Source organism: Nuphar pumila, chromosome 13 (assembly GCF_984573655.1).
Source record: "Nuphar pumila chromosome 13, dmNupPumi1.hap1.1, whole genome shotgun sequence".
Taxonomy (NCBI): domain Eukaryota; kingdom Viridiplantae; phylum Streptophyta; class Magnoliopsida; order Nymphaeales; family Nymphaeaceae; genus Nuphar; species Nuphar pumila.
The window spans coordinates 21,039,721-21,056,181 of record NC_143261.1 but is presented as its reverse complement, the minus strand read 5'-3'; the positions used below and the strand labels follow the sequence as shown (position 1 = coordinate 21,056,181).

The window sequence follows — 16,461 nt, the reverse complement described above, 5'->3', positions numbered from 1 at the left end:
AATATACATACCCATATTTTTCCGTTACGATAAGCATATTGTGTCATTGTGAAGCACCCTGCTTTTATTTGTCTAGATGTGATCCAAGCTGGTTTACACGTTTGGCGCCCCGTCCTGGAGGGTCCCACGTTTTCTAGACGGGAAGGAGTTTGTAAGCCTTAAATAAAACTCGTCATCTGTAATGGTGATTCACGACTGAGATTTCAGGAAGGAGAAAAAAGCTCCTTTCCATAGGAAGGAGCGGGATGAGAGTTTTTTCATCGTCGGCATGGTAAGGTAATAACGAGCTTGAACATTGTTGTGCAAGCTCATTCCCATTAAATACTCATATGACACATACAAAAATGTGGCGTTAGGGTTACTTTCACGATGCTTCTCGTGTCTTGCTTGTGTGAACACCATCGACCGCAGTCCCACCATCGTCTTCCCTGTGTGAACACCATCGTGGCCTCCTCGACACTTCACCATCGACGGCAGGGTAAGCTTCATACTCTCTCTCAATGGTTAGAGGGTTTTCTTTATTTTGTTTGGGAGTTTTTTTTTATTTTATTTGTTTTTTTTTAGGTGAAGATGTTTCGTTTGGATCTAGGTTTTTCTTTGTTTGGGGTTTTTCCTTTTTTGTGCTCTTTTGGTAGCTTTTGTTTTTGAATTCCTTGGTAATCGGCATTTTTTTTTGTTTTGTTTTTGTCCTTATTGATCTGTTAATAATCGGTTTTTGAATCCAACCGGTTTTCCAAAAAAAACTTGAACCTGTCTGTGTGGAATTGAAGCTAATTGTTTTGAATCTATCTAAATATATATTGATGAATTAGGAGCTTGATTTGATCAGTATGTTCATGTTGGACTTGTGTTGTATCTGGGTCAAAATTGTTTATTTTTTATATGTCCTGTGAGAAAACCTGTCTTGAACAAGTTTTAGTGGTTGAGGTTACCATCCTGCCATGCTGATATTTATCAGGCAGATTTGGGTATCAAATTTTGGTCCGAAATGATATATGTTTCTACAGCTAGATCCATTACAGCTAGAGCTGAATGCATCAACCCAGGCGAGTCTAGGCCAATCAACCAAATACCTATTCCATGAGGGATATAACTTGGGCCAACAGTTTTGTTGAAGCCTTACTGACCATGTCCTATAAAACTTAATACCAGAAATCATTTGCTAAGCAATAGTTTGTTTCAGGGGCTTGTTTGCAGCTATAAATTACATTTGTGCTTTGTTGTATTTCCATAAATCTATATAGCAATATGTTTGACTAATTATGTCAATAAGAGAAGCACCAAGTTTCATTCAAACTTCTATTAGTCTTTACACTTGTTTTCATTATACTGAGAATTGTGATTACATTGCTTATAATAGTAATTTGGAATCTTAAAAGGGATTTACATATTGGGTCTGGTTAATTACTCTTCTATTGGATACATTATGACTGAATAAAGCTTCATTTCTCTCCATGACTTTGTTGGCACTTAACTGTTAAATTATGTATATATAAATATATATATACATATACTTATATATATACATTAGTATATATATATATAAGTATATATACGTATATATGTATATATACATAATTATATAGTTTTTTTTTCCTGTTTTGTATAAACCAAAAACCCGATAGGGGTGTTTTGGTAATTCCAAATGTACCTTTTTCTCTTTTTCCCCTTTTTCTTTTTCCTTTTTATTTTTGCCTTTTTGCTTTTTGGAATCATAAAGGGGAAGGGAGCCCCCTTTATGGGTCCTCTTTAGTGCTTCCCTCCTCTATATAAAGAGGAGGTTCCCCCTTGTAAATGTATGGGTTTTTACACCCTTCTCTTCCTTTCTTCAATAAATCCAACTTATGACTTTAAGTCATTTTCTATATTTGTGAGTTTTGTGTGTGCACATTTGGTGTTTGTGTTCTTGGCTCTTGTAGTCACTCTTAAGGAGTGACTTTTTGCCCTATTGGTGCTTCCGCCTCCTTTCATTTCATGGTATCAAAGCTTGGTTGGTGATTGTGTTTTTCTTTTGTCATCTTGGAAAGCGTGCCTCTCAAAGTTTTGAAGAAAGGAAGTATATTTGGTGCCGATGGAACGTGACTCTAAAGTGGAGCTCTCTTTCAAGCTAAATGGGTCCAACTATCTCATGTGGGCCTCCGCTATGGAAAATCATCTAAGAGGTAAGAAACTTTGGGGTTTTGTTATGGGGACTACTCCCGAACCCTCTCTTGTTCTTACCAAAATTGAAAATGAAGTTGAAAAGGCTTTAGATGGCGATGAGCGCATCAAAGCCATTAATGAACATCAATCCAAAATCGAGGATTGGGAAAGTAACCATGCCAAAATTTTGGCATGGTTTATGAACAATGTAGATCTTAAAAATTGTGCCAATATTGCCAAGTTTAGAAGAGCCAATGAGGCTTGGTTTTTCCTTAAGGGTATGTATACCCAAAAGGATCTTGCTCGGCAATTCTTTTGTCAAGAAAAAATTCGTTCCACCAAACAAATGGATATGAGTGTCCGGGACTATTTTAGCTCTCTAACCCCTCTTTGGGATGAGCTTGACCTTCTTGAGCCCAAATGGGTTGCTCCACAAGACATTGAACTGAGAAGGGAACAAATTGAAAAGGAGCACTTTTTTCAATTCCTTCATGGACTTCGCCCGGAATTTGAACAAGTGAGGGCATCTCTTCTCCATAGAAGCAAAGCCCTACCTATTGAAGATGCTCTTGCCGAGGTATGTCAAGAAGAAACTTGACTTGGCTTGAGCATTAGGAATGATGAGGTTTTGGCCGTTAATAGGCCCGGATCAAATGTTAAAGCATATAGACCTCCCCACTTTAACAAAAATATCAATGGGCCTAGAAAGGGAATCATATGCCACTATTGTAATGAACCGGGACACATTAGACCGGTTTGTCCAAAGCTTAAAGGAAAGGTTGCCGCGGTTGGAGAAAATTCTCCAAAGAAGGAAGAAAGTACCAAAGAAGGAGATATCAAAGAAACTCTTAATCATATATCTGAAGTTCTCCAACACCTTCTCAAGTCTTCTCCTTCAACATCCGGAGTCGTCATCGCCTACTCTTCATCACCTCCAGGTATGTGGATACTAGACTCTGGTGCTTCTTTCCATATGACATCTCATAAAACCTCCCTTTCCAATGTTTTTTCCGAACCCATGTCCTCCTATGTTTCAACGGCCGATGGAACTTCATTAAAAATTAAAAGTATTGGAACACTTGACTTCAAAAATTCTCAAAACTTTTTTGTTCCTAAAGTAAGAGTTGTTCCAAAAATTAATTTAAATTTTTTTTCCGTTTCCCAAATCACCGACCATGGATGCCAAGTCTCTTTCTTACCTAAAGATTGCATCGTGCAGGATCTCCAGTCAGGGAAGCTAATTGGGCAAGGCCATAGAAGGGGTGATCTCTATTTTATGGACTTTTTGACGCTTTCATCTAAGTCATCTTGCAATCTTGTTAAAGACAAAAGTATTGGAATTTGGCATGAGTGACTTGGTCATCCAAATTTTGTAAAAATGTCTCTTTTCCCTTTTTTGAACAATACTTGTAAAGACAATCACATGACTTGTAAGGATTGCATTTTTGGGAAATCTAAAGCTACTCTGTTTCCTCAAAGAAGTTATTTTGCCACTCGGCCATTTGAACTTGTTCATTCCGATGTGTGGGGACCTTCCCCAATTTTATCTAAAGGAAGTTTTTCGTATTATGTGGTCTTTATTGATGACTTCACTAGATTTACGTGGATATACTTCTTAAGTCGCAAATCTGAAGTCTTCTCGTTCTTTAAAGAATTTCATGCAATGGTTAAAAATCAATTTTTGGGAAATCTATCTATTCTTAGGTCCGATTCGGGAGGTGAATATATGTCTAATGATTTTCAAAATTACTTAAAAGAAAATGGAATTTGTCATCAACGTTCTTGTCCCAACACTCCGCAACAAAATGGTCTTGCGGAAAAAAAGCATAGGCACATAATAGAAACTACAAGAACATTATTGATTTCAAAAAATATCCCAAAATCCTTTTGGGCCGAAGCAGTTCTAACTTCAACATATCTCATCAATAGAATCCATTCATCCTCTTTGAAAAATCTTTCTTCATTTGAAAAACTTTACAATATGTCTCCCGATTATAAAAGATTAAGAATTTTTTTATGTAAATGCTTTGTTTTAACTCGCAAAAATGATAAACTTTCTCCTAGGGCTATTGAATGTATTTTTTTGGGATATAGCGAAAAACAAAAAGGATATCGATGTTTTGACATACTTAATAATAAACTTTATATCTCAAAAGATGTCACATTCCTCGAAGAAGAAAATGGTTTTTCGCATCAACCAAATGAAAATATTGACTATTCCTTTTTATTTGACTTGTTACCTCAAGAAAACATCATAGATTATCATATTGATCTTAATGAAGATCTTGTTGAACATCCAAATAATGATCAAAACTTAGAAGAAAATGCTTCAAGACAAATACAAGTCTACTCTAAAAGGAATGAAAGAAATCCTCCATGTGCCCTTGAAAGATTTTCTCAAAATGAGTCGATAGAAGAAACCTCTCAAAGAAGATCAAATCGCATTCCTAAGATTCCAAATAGATTTGTTTCTTATGACTCTTTTTCCCCTAATTATCGAGTATGTCTTCTTGCTCTTCACTCCTTTCATGAATGTGATCATCGCAAAAAATTTCCTCTTTTGTGGTTTCTCTCTCTTCCTTCTCTTTTCCTTTTACAACCTCTATTTTCCTCCTTTTTGAGGGGAGAAGAATAAAAGAAAGAAAAGAGAAAGAGAAGAGAAAAGAAAGAAAGAAAAAGAGAAGAGAAACTCTTTTACGCGGTCTCACTTGACCTTAATTTGAAAATATTTAGAAATTTAACTCGCCTCCGTTTTAAAAATTATTGCGGGAAAATGGAGAGACGGGATTCGCTCGTCGGTACGAGGTTCGACCGTTCCTGGCGCCTTTACCAGGGGTAATCGAACCAAGGATCGAATCTATGCCTTTTGCTTTGCCTAAATATAATCTAAGAATTTATTCTAACTCTAAAATGCACAAAGAATCATGCTTGTGTAATGCAAAGATGTATGCTCTTTTTGAAAGATGTTTTGAAAAAATTCTCAAGTGTTCTGAGGTGAACTTGGTAAGGGAGTGAAGAAATGATCTAACTTAAAACTTGAGATAGATCAGAGAAATTCTAATTCTTTGAAGTAAATCAAAGTTGGAAGAATAAATTTTTATTTTGAGAAAGAATGATTTGAAGCTTTGAAATGAAAGGAAATGAAGTTTCAAAGTCAGAAATGGATTTTTAATTTAATCATGGATATAGGAGAAGAAAAAGATGAAATTTCTTTGAAGTGATTGAATTTGAATCTTAGAATGAACCTGGGAAAATCAAATGGTATTTAAGAATAGAAATGGATTTAGGAGATTTCAGATTAGATCCGAGAATGGAATAGGAATTGAAATCTAGACTGGGGAATGTAATTGGATTTTGGATCCTAAAATGGAATTGGGTCCGAGATTTGGAATCAAAGATGGACTTGGGTTCTGGATCTTAAGATGGAGTGGATCTGAAGTCTGAGATCCAAATGTAGAATTGGGTTTTGGATCCTAAGATGGATTCGGATCTAAAGTCTGAGATCAAAGGTGAAATTGGATTCTAGATCTTAAAGGAAATTTTGGATCTGAAGTCTGAGATCCAATGTAGATTTGGACTCTGGATCCTAAGATGAATTTGGATCTAAAGTCTGAGATCCAAGGTGAAATTGGATTCTGGACCCTAAAGAGGAATTGGATCTGAAGTCTGAGATCCAATACGAGATTGGAGTCTGGATCCTAAAGAGGAATTGGATCTGAAGTCTGAGATCCAATATGAGTGTTGAATCCTGGATCCTAAAATGGATTTGGAGTTTAAATTCAGGAGATGAATCAAGAACTTCCGAGTTCAAATTGAACTTGAAAAATGAAATTTAGAATTTGAATATACAAACGAATTTCAAAGTCAAATTAGACCTTGAATTTTTGAAGTTTGATTTTGGAATTTAGAAGATGAATCAAGAGTCTCAAAGTTAAATTGAACTTTGAGTTGGAATGAATTTGGAATTTCAAAGTCAAATTTGAATTTTGAAATCTGATTTGGATTTGAATATAAAATGAATTTGAAATCTCAAAGTTAATTTGGATTTTGAGATTGAAAATAAAATTGAATTTAAAAAAAATGAAAGGATGAATTGGATTTTATAAGACTTGAAGATAGATTGAGGAAGATATTTACTTCACTTGGAGTTTTTGAAGAGGAAATTTCGAAAATATGATGCAATTCTATCCTAAATGATGAATGAATTTAAATTTTTGAAATTGGATTTTGAAAAGCTATTTTATTCTTTAAATGAATTTAAAATAAGATTGAAGATATAATACATCCTTGACTATGGTCATTGAATGTATTATATAATAATCTATATTTAAATTCAAGGGAAGAATGAAACACATTTTGTGCTTTTATAGAGTTTAAAATGAAATTAATTCTCAATATACCCTGACTATGACCATTGGTATATATATTGAATTAATTTTAAGTTAAATTCTGATAAAAGATGAAATATTTGAAAATATGATGATTTTTTAAAAGGATCCAGTGTGGATCCAGTGTTATTTTATAAAAGATAAAAATCCTAAGTTTTGTTTACATCTTGACTATGGCCATTGATGTAAATCATCAACTTAGGATTAATTACCTCTTACGAAATGGTGCACATGCCATTCGTGTTTCACCATTTGTGAGAATTTGAGAAATAAAGGCAAAAAGTATGAAAAATAAACAATTTATGATATTTATAATGCTCGTTTATTCTATTCTAGAACTAGAAATATAAATATTCTCATTTAGCATCTAGCTATTACAATCTTGAGAATCGAAATTAAAATAATCAAAACCTAATCTAAAAGAGAGAACCTAACATCTCACGTATCCCTGCAAGAAAAATGGAGTTAGCACAAACCAAGAATGTGAACATGTAAAGAAAGATGGAAAGTGCTATATCAGAGATTAACATACATATGGCCATACAAATAATGAAATGCAAATGTATCTATCTAACTATAATGCTTATACTAAATAAAACGAGATTATGACAAATATAACATGTAGATAAGCAACTAGAAACATTAATGAAGGTGACATACAAAGAAGCATGACGGATGAGGTTTAATGTATTTATTGACTATAAGATGAATGCCACACAGTTTTGTGGAAGGTTTGCGAAAAAGGGATGACATGTGAATGGTTTAGTACACCCATATGCACAGTGATTAAGCAACCTACATGATCTGTTTACAAAATATGCAGGAAAGAAGAAAAAAAAATAAGGAATGATGTATGGATATGCTGAGATGCAGAAATGCTGCTGTTTTATAATAGAAAAGGGAGGTTCAGCAAGGCGAAGATGCTGGCAGTGGTAGGCGATCAAGTACTATGATGGGGTGTTATACCGATGCATCAATGGAGTGAGAGGTAATGAGGGTTGAAGTGGACATTATGAAGATATGGTAAAGTATACAGGAGATGCTGCTGTAACGGTAATGGGTAAACAGTAGATATGGTTTATAAGCTGGGAGCATAGGGTAGTGGGGGCTGTGGAGATAGTGGACAATGTAGCAGCTAACGAAAATGAGAATGTAATGTGGTGAAGTAGATATTAGCAGTATGCATCAATATGCAGATGGAGCGACATAGAAGATTACAACAATGATCAATGGAATGAAAATGGCATATATTATCATGATGCAATGATGCTATATATAATATGTTTATAGGGGATGATATTGGAATGAAGTTGTCACAGCAGGTTGATATGCTGATAATGAGATGTAACAGGGAGATGTAATGACAGTTGTGAGATGCAAAGAACCCAACATCATGCGCACAAGGATCCCCCAATGATAGTTGTTGTTGCTATAACAGTAGTAGCAATCACTATAGCATGCCACCGTAGCTTCGATGTCTGGATCTATACTTGATTCAGCTACAGTCACTTTAACAATTTGATGCTTCATCAAAGACAAAGTTTCTTCCCTTGCTTCATACATCCAGGAAATTCACAGCACCTTACAGAGAGTCCCCAGGGCGGTTTTCCAAACATATTCAGGAGGTCAGTTCAAATAAATAAAATTGATATCAAATGTAATAACACTAAACTTCACAGCAGGACTTGCATTTAAAGAGTCCAGCAAACCCATTTTCTTTTGAATTAATGATATCCGCGAAGAGGGAATAACAAAGTTTTCCCAGGCAGACTGGATGCTTAGCAAACCTCTCAAAACGATTTTCAGCTAGTGGCCATGTATGGCAATAATATACTGACTACATATACTGGTCATTGAGGTCCCTCATGACTTGAAGACAGGCTCTCCATCTTGAAAATATTGGAGAAAAAGCAAGACTTAACACATAGCACAGAGTAGTCACCTGTAAAATCTATCATATGACCAAACTATTCTACGACACATGCTTGTAATAGGATCTTCTATACGAGGATGAAACAAGTGAATTCAGTAAAGCAAATAGAATCCAAAACCTTTCTTGATCAGTATGCTTGTTCATTCATGGGATTTCACATAAGCATAGAAAATGACCCTTATATTGCGACAGGAGGGTGAAACAAATAAACTCTCTTTTTTTTTTTGGCAATCCTCTGTCTACACAGGCTTCAGCAGCTTATGGATTAGTGGGCGATAAACAGGTGATGAGACTCCTTATGATCATAAGGGCATCCTGCAATCTTTACAAAATCTCCTAAGTTTAGATCAGCAATTGCATTGATGTAATACTGTCAAACCATAATGAAATTTGGAAGACGAGCATGTCTGGATATTGTGCTAAACATACTGCAAATGTAGATATCGATATATACCTGTAGGCTGTAATACTTGAAACAAAAGAGTAAATAGGAGAATTGAAAGTGATCACCAGAAAACAATATGCATGTCACAAAGTTGGAAAATATAGTGGATAAGATACCGAAAGATAAAGCTTGTAATAAATACACAGGAATGCAAACATGAATGAACGCAGGATTTAATGGTTGGGTGCAAATACAGGCTAAGCGAAGGGCATAAGCTGAAGGAACCCGAAATTAAAAGAAATGAGGATATATATACTCTAATAACATTGCACAAGCATAGGCATTTAACAGGGGAGTCTACTACCAGCGAAATGGCTCCTACAGCAAATCTGGGTGTGGTTTGGTAAAGCTGCAAGAGGTGGGAATTGCTTCCAGGTTTTGATGAACAGTACCATTTGCAGATGATGGCTGCAAACGGCTGTAGCACACTTCTCCAGTTTTGTTAAGAGGTTGGGAACTTTTGTATACCATCCGAGAGACAGGATTCTGCACTGCTAGTGTCCTTGTCATAGCCTTTTGTTTGGCGCAACGATATCCAACAATGGGACTTCCCTGTTTCTTAAAGAAAATATGGACGCTTTTAGCAGCAAACCCAGAAGAAAACAACCAGCCAACCCCTTAAAAAGCAATTGTGGTGGCTTCAGGATTGAATTTCGCAAAGAGATCCATTATGAACCTCTTTGTCGTTACCGATAACAGCAACATTGGAAGCACACGCCCCTGTAAGCTGGATCCAGACCTCCAAACCAATATTACCTTAACCACAAGTAGTGCTTTAGTTCATACCACCGAAAAAAATTTCCTGTAAGTTCTTTTAGAGAACAGAAAAAAAAAAGAACCTATCTGAATCTTATGTGAAGGACAAGAGTTAGGCATTCTAAAAGATTTCCAACAGCAGATTCAAAATGAAGATGACTTCCCCAAAGGTATTCAGTTGAACGAATTCACTGGTAAGGGATTTTCTGCATTTAAATCAAAAGCATATGCCATTACAAACGCGTCAGAACATTTTCAGGCCATTGGCCAGAGCCTAACAAGTTCTGGCAAATCGATCATCAAGAGGTTGCACTTTGTATTAACTAGAAAGGGATATTTAGAACTTAAAATACAGATTTATTCCAACCCACGTGATCAACCAGGATTCATTACCATGATGGAAATGGAATTCCTGATGAAGAGCATTGGTCGATCGGATTGTAGGGTTTGGATTGGTGATTTAGACAAATAATAAATGAATCAAGCAAACAAATCATGCAAATAAATGAAGTAAACAGTAAAAGAATTAGATAATTGAACTAAACAGTGAACAAATGATAATGAAGGTCCTAAATGAATCAGTGAAGATGGTAAACCTGGGATGTAGAGTGCTAATCTCTGATTTAAGAATCAGATTGCCGATCAACAACCAATGATCTTAACCTCTGCTTCAGATTAAGGATTCAATAGCATATTCAACGCTTTCTTCAACAAGAATACCATTCAAAAGGCAGCCAGGGTTCCAACAAAATTTTAATAACAAGGGATTTTATTCAGCACAGGTCACTGCAGAATTCCGGCAGATCTCTCTTGTAGCAAATCGTTGCTGGATTGTAATGAACATTTTCTTTTTTTTGTTGGAGCATCCACATCTGATGCTGTCGCCAGATTGGCATGAATTTCGAATTCTTAAATTGCAGATATCATTGAAGTCTCAATCGACAATTGGGAATAAGAACAGAGATGGATCGAAGCATAATAACGCACCAGTGCTTATCCAAAATTTTAATTAGTCAAATCGTCAGAATTCTGTAATTCCACTTGGTCGATTGCCCAGAATTTCTAACAATCGAAAACTCCAAACATTTACCAGAAAGAAGAAAGAGAAAGAAGAAAAAAAAAAAAGGGAAATAAAAGAAGAGGAAGGAGAAAAGAAAAAAAAATTGAATGTAGGAATCAGGGGATTCCATTAATGTTGCCTATCTATGATCCGAATTTGCTATATGCAAATCGGTATCATAGAGGGTGCCTTTATGAGATGGAATAAGGAAAATTTCAAAGAAGAATCCAGATATATATACATGTATAAAAGAAAACAGAGAGAGAGAGAGAGAAGACTCACCGTGGTTTTGCAGGGAATCTGAAGGAGCTTCGTGTGGGAGGCAGTGGAATCGATGGAATGGAGGGATTGCTGGCTTTCCCCCCCTTTTGCTGAAGAGGAAGAGAAGAAGGAATGAGAAAGAGGGGAGGAGGAAATAGGTCAGGAAGGGTGAAGACGGATTGAGAAGAAGAAGATGGAGGGGTCGATAATGGATGATCGATCATTGCAGGGGATGCCTCCTTATATGGGCAACGAGAGGGGGAAGTTCGTTCAGGATGAATGGAGGAGGGAGGCTTTCAGGTGATCGAGGGTTGAGAATGGGAAAAGCTCGTGAGGCCGTTCGATGGGGAGGATCCTTCTGGAAAGGGGGAGCCAGCGGCTGATGGAGGTATGAAGGAGAATCAGTGGTTAAAGATGAGGGGTTGAGGGAGGATGCGCGGGAGAGACTGTTTTGAAATTTCATTTTTTCAAAAAAGAGGCTCCTTTTAAGAAAAAATTTCATAAAATGGTTTAAAACGAGGTTTTTAGCAAAATTCAAATTTTTTTCAATTTTTAAAACCATTTGCTTTTCTCAAATTTTGATTTTTGTATTGCTTTTCCATTTTTTTGTATTTTTGTAATAGAAAACTAAGATTTTATAAAAAACAAAGTTTAAACAATAAATTTTTGTATTTTTCTGAGAAATATTTACAAAGAGTGTTTTTCCGAGAATTTCAGACCATTTTGGAGAAATTTCTTCAGAAAGTGGGTTTGGACCCAAGTTTTGAGAAAATATTCGAGTTTTAAAAACTCGAATCGAGGAATACAACGTAATGGATCCAAACGGATGTCGGATGGTCCGTCTGAACTATTTAAAGGCTATTTTTGGTATTTTAATTTTAATTTAAAATTTTGAACAAGGAGACTCAGATTTGGATCTGGATAATGGATCCAGATCCGAAATCAATTTAAATATATACAATGGATTTAATTTCAGTAAAACTTGAGAAATGAACTGGAATTTAGATTAAAAATGACTCATCTGCTAAAAAATGAATTTAGGGGCAAAAAGGGAATATTTAAAAGATTTTGAAAAATTTGGGGTGTTCACAATGAACCATCTCATTACAATGATGCTAAACAATATGATCATTGGAATGAAGCTATGGAGCTTGAACTTAATGCCCTTAAAAAGGCACAAACTTGGGAAATCATTGATCCTCCCAATGGCAAGAAACCCATTGGATATAGATGGGTGTTTAAAGTAAAAACTAAGAGTGATGGTTCATTGGAAAGATATAAGGTTAGGTTGGTAGCCAAAGGTTTTGCCCTAGAGTATGGGGTAGACTATGATGAAACTTTTGCCCCAGTTGCTCGAATGACTAGTGTTCGAGCCCTTATTGCTATAGCTTCTGTTAAAAAATGGCTCATCTTTCAACTTGATGTTAAAAATGCTTTCTTGAATGGTAATTTAAATGAAGAAGTTTATATGGAACCACCTCCAGGTATGAATTTAAATGGAAAAGTTTTAAAATTAAAAAAGGCTTTATATGGACTTAAGCAAGCTCCTAAAGCTTGGTATGACAGGTTTAGTAATGTATTAATCAATTTAGGTTTTTCTTCTTGTTATACTGACACTGCTCTTTTTGTCAATAGGACAGGTGACTCCATTATTATGCTTCTGTTGTATGTTGATGATATGATCATCACTGGGAATGACAAAAAGGGAGTAAATGATGTTAAGTCTATATTAAAAGATACTTTTGATATGTCTGACCTTGGTTATTTGAGATATTTTTTAGGAATTGAAGTGGCTTATTCAGCGCGTGGGTACATCTTATCTCAAATGAAGTTAGTTGCAGAAATTTGTACCAAATCAGGAATATCTGATTTAAAGAAAGTGGAGACTCCTAAAGTTATCAATGCGAAACTAAGACTTGAAGATGGTGTTCTTCTTGAAGATCCAACCCCCTACCGTCAATTAATTGGATCCCTCACCTATCTATCCATCACACGTCCAGACATAGCTCATGCGGTTCATGCAGCGAGCCAATTTCAACACGCTCCTACTACGGTTCATATGGCGGCCGTAATGAGAATTGTGCGATATATCAAAAATACCATCTCCAAGGGACTCTTCTTATCCTCTTCCTCATCTCTTGAATTGACTGCTTTTACTGATGCTGACTAGGGAGGAAATCCCAATGATCTGATCTCAATTGCGGGTCTTTGCATTTTTTTAGGTGAATCTCTCATCTCGTGGAGATGCAAGAAGCAGCAGAAGGTCTTCTTATCATCTACTGAAGCTGAATATCGGGCTATGGCGATGACAACTATGGAGATTGTGTGGCTCAGAAGTCTTCTTGGTGACATGGGCGTTCACATTTCCACTCCCATCAAGCTCTGTTGTGATAACAAGAGTGCGATATACATTGCCAGCAATCACACCTTTCATGAGCGGACCAAGCATATCGAAATGGATTGCCATTATGTTCGAGACGAATATCTCAAAGGGACCATCACATTGCCATATGTCACTTCAGAGTATCAACTAGCTGACTTCTTCACCAAGGCACTCCCAACTCCACGATTCATGTTTCTTCTTGGCAAACTTTCGGTCTTCTCCCCGTAAAGTTTGAGGAGGCATGTTAAATTATGTATATATAAATATATATATACATATACTTATATATATATATATATATACATTAGTATATATATAAGTATATATAAGTATATATACGTATATATGTATATATACATAATTATATAGTTTTTTTTTCCTGTTTTGTATAAACCAAAAACCCGATAGGGGTGTTTTGGTAATTCCAAATGTACCTTTTTCTTTTTTACCTTTTTCTCTTTTTCCTCTTTTTCTTTTTCCTTTTTATTTTTGTCTTTTTGCTTTTTGGAATCATAAAGGGGCCCCACCCATCTAGTCGTTGGGGCCCCAACAGTCATATTTATGACCGTTGGGGCTCCCAACGACTAGAAGGGAGCCCCCTTTATGGGTCCTCTTTAGTGCTTCCCTCCTCTATATAAAGAGGAGGTTCCCCCTTGTAAATGTATGGGTTTTTACACCCTTCTCTTCCTTTCTTCAATAAATCCAACTTATGACTTTAAGTCATTTTCTATATTTGTGAGTTTTGTGTGTGCACATTTGGTGTTTGTGTTCTTGGCTCTTGTAGTCACTCTTAAGGAGTGACTTTTTGCCCTATTGGTGCTTCCGCCTCCTTTCATTTCATTAACATCACTATTTGTTACATAAGCCTTGTGAACAATTGGGCTGAGCTTTGACCTGGGGGTCAGGATCTCTTTAATTGTCCTAACCAGGCAGATTAGCAGACCCAATTAAGGAGGAGGGAAAACTATTTGTAGGATTGCATTTGTATTGAAGAATTTGTATTTGTAGGATTGCATTTGTATTGAAGCATTTGCTTTCTGCTTTTTCAGTTTTCATCTTGCATGAATGTGTGCCTTATCTTTTTTTCCATTTGATGGTTTTTAAGTGTTCTTTTAATTTTCAATTTTTCTTGACTGAACTGATCACAAATTGAAGTTTACATAAGTTTGCAGAGAAGAGAAAAATTCCTATAAACTTTATTATAATAGTGGTCAAATATACATATTTTTACATAGCATGATCTGTGACCTGGACCCATGAACGTACTTGTGAATGCCAGTTGAAGTTTCAACAGAAAGAGTTTTGCACCAGGTTAGGCACATGGTCACACATGTAGAATTGCTACATGCTATCAACTTACATCCTGCAATTCGTGGACCTAGAGATACTCATTTTGTTGCTTGAGCCTGTTTTGCTTATGTTAGAATTTGAGGTTAGTTAGCACTTAGCAGTTGTTATAGTATCTTTTTAATTTGGTGCTACTTAGAAGTTAATATGGCATTCTGTTTGGTGGGCTTACGAGGCTTAGCCATCATAACATTGGAATCAGAGTACTGTGAATGCCAGTTTATAATGTTTTTTTATTTCCTTTTCTGAATATCAGAGTGTTGCGGATATGGTGTTGGCTGATGACAACCTTGCATCTATTGTTGCTGTAAGTTTTAGCTGCAAATTGCCTTTAGATGATGTTTTTGGCTGAGAGTTCTGTGTGAACAATAACATAATCAGAAAATTATTACTACATATGTTCATTTCTGGGTTAAATACTGAGTAGGTACTTTTCTTATAGAAGAATGAAAATGCTTCCTACAATTCCCTGGTATTTGATATAGTTCTGTTTTTTATTTTCAGTAAAGTGGCAGCTGTGGATGAGATCTTGACCATTGAAGTCAAGCCTGGTTGAAAGAAGGGAACAAAGGTCATGATGTGATGTTAATATTAGCATTAATGGTTGTGAATGATGGTCTTAATTAGGGGTGGCAATCGTGTCGGGTCGGCGGGTCAAAACACCTCAACACGAACCCGACCCGTTTATTAAATGGGTTGGATGTGGCAAACACGAACACGACCCATTTATTAAACGGGTAATCCGACACGGTTAACTCGTTTAATAAACGGGTCGAGTCGAACCGACACGATTATATCTCTCTGTTAAACGATGTTGCAAGCAGAAAATAAGAAGGGGGGGTTATTTTAAGTAAGAAGAAATTAAAAAGAGTTATACTTTTAGCTTGATTTGATGTTAAAAAAAAATAACGTTTTTTTCATATGAGAACATTTAATGCTATTGCTCTCAAGTATTGTCACCTATGCGATTAACTTTTCACCTTTTTCTCTCTCTCACATTTAATGCTATTGCTCTCAAGTCTTGTCACCTTTGCAGGGCGGGTTTTAAATATTTAAAAGTGTCGTGTATATTTAAAACAGGTCGACATGATTATCAGTTTGGATTACAAACGGGTTGTGAATTTAATCATCCTAAAGAACCATTTTAAATATAAACGGGTTGCAGGTTGACGGGTTCGTGTAAACGGGTTGACTCACCCGCCTAACCCATTTATTAAACGGGTCAAACGGGTTGGCGGGTTGGCATACCCCTAACACGAACCCGACCCGTTTAATAAACGGGTTAGGCGGGTCGACCCGTTTACGACACAAACCCGTTTAATCCAAACCTGAACCCGGCTAAGAAGTGGGTTGGCGGGTCGTGTCAGATTTTGCCACCCCTAGTCTTAATGATGGTACTGGAACAATGGGATTATCCATAGCAGCAGGTCATGCTGGTTCTTTTACATGAGGATTTCATTGATCAGCTTGTATTGGTGCATGAGCCTAGTTGGTCATGGGCATATATAGCATACATGTTGGATTGCCAGTGATTTGTAATTCGAATTCTTTGCAAAGAAATTCATCTTTTAGTCTGAGGCATTTGTTGAGAAAGGTAACTAGAGGTTTATGTAATTCCATTTCCGTTCTCCTTGCCTACTTGGTTTTAATGTTGCTGCTTATGGGGCTTACCAGCATTGGTCCTCTAACATGGATCATGGTGCGGCAATGTTTTCACCATGTAATGGGACATGTTTCACTATAGTG

At 36.2% G+C, this 16,461-nt stretch overlaps 1 long non-coding RNA gene across 1 annotated transcript; it reads left to right on the top strand.

The window, feature by feature from the left end:
* Positions 1-114: 114 nt before the first annotated feature.
* LOC149818045 (uncharacterized) lies at positions 115-15,635 on the top strand. The gene is made up of 3 exons (XR_016427233.1): positions 115-478; positions 14,972-15,022; positions 15,220-15,635. It is a non-coding gene; the product is annotated as an uncharacterized LOC149818045 (long non-coding RNA).
* The last annotated feature ends 826 nt before the right edge of the window (positions 15,636-16,461 follow it).